Here is a 1,310-nt window from a genome sequence, read left to right as displayed (position 1 = left end):
GAGTAGCTGGGATTACAGGTGTCTGCCACCATGCCCAGCTAATTTTTGTATTTTCAGTAGAGACAGGGTTTTGCCCTATTGGCTTGGCTGGTCTCAAACTCCTGGCCTCAAGTGATCCACCTGCCTCAGCCTCCCAAAGTGCTGGAATTAAAGGTGTGAGCCACCACACCCAGCTGTGTATAGCGGTTTTTTGTTTTTTGAGATGAAGTCTCACAGTGTCGCCCAGGCTGGAGTACAGTGGCGTGATCTCAGCTCACTGCAACCTCCACCTTCCGGGTTCAAGCCATTCTCTCACCTCAGCTTCCCAAGTAGCTGGGATTACAGGCATGCGCCACCATGCCGGGCTAATTTTTGTATTTTTAGTAGAGACGGGGTTTCACCATGTTGGCCATGCTGGCCTCCAACTCCTGACCTCAAGTGATCCACCCACCTCGGCCTCCCAAAGGGCTGGGATTACAGGTGTAACATGGTCCGGCCCTGGCCATGTTTTTAACTGCCTTTCTCTAATAGCTAATAATGCTGAGCATCTTTTTATGTGTTTCTTAGCCATTAGTGTATCTTTTTTGGTAAAATGTCTGGTTTTTTTTTTTTTTTTTGGTCCATCTTAAAATTATTTTTAGTTTTGTTTTGAGAGAGGTTCTCACTTTGTTGCCCAGGCTAGAGTGCAGTGGCACAATCATGGCTCACTGCAGCTTCGACCTCCCTGGGCTCAGGTGATCCTCCCACCTCAGTCTCCTGAGTAGATGGGACTATAGGCGTGTGTCACCATGCCCAGCTAATTTTTGTATTTTTTTGTAGAGATGGGGTTTTGCTATGTTGCCCAGGCTGGTCTTGAACTTCTGAGGCTCAAATGATCCACCTCAGCCTCCCAAAGTGCTGGGATAACAGGCGTGAACCACTACACCCAGCTAAAATTGTTTTAAAAATCTTTTTCTTGAGTTTTGAGAGTTTTTATGTGTTAGGGATACCAGTCCCTTATGAGGTATATAATTAGCAAGTAGTTTCTCCCACTCTGTGACTGTGACCTTTCTTTTTTTGAGGCAGGGTCTCACTCTGTTACTTAGGCTGGAGTGCAGTGGTGTGATCATGGTTCACTGCAACCTGGAACTCCTAGGCTCAAGGGCTTCTCCCACCTCAGCCTCCCAAGTAGCTGGGTCTACAGGTGTGTTATTGTGCCAGGGTTAATGTTTTGCATTTTTTGTAGAGATAATGTCTCTACAAAAGACACCATCTTTGTTGCTGAACTCCTGGCTTCAAGGAATCCTCCAGCCTCAGCCTCCCAAAGTGCTGAGATTACAGCATGAGCCACA

Source organism: Mandrillus leucophaeus, unplaced genomic scaffold (assembly GCF_000951045.1).
Source record: "Mandrillus leucophaeus isolate KB7577 unplaced genomic scaffold, Mleu.le_1.0 Scaffold208, whole genome shotgun sequence".
NCBI classification, from domain to species: domain Eukaryota; kingdom Metazoa; phylum Chordata; class Mammalia; order Primates; family Cercopithecidae; genus Mandrillus; species Mandrillus leucophaeus.
The sequence above is the reverse complement of the archived record's forward strand: the minus strand, read 5'-3'. Positions refer to the sequence as shown.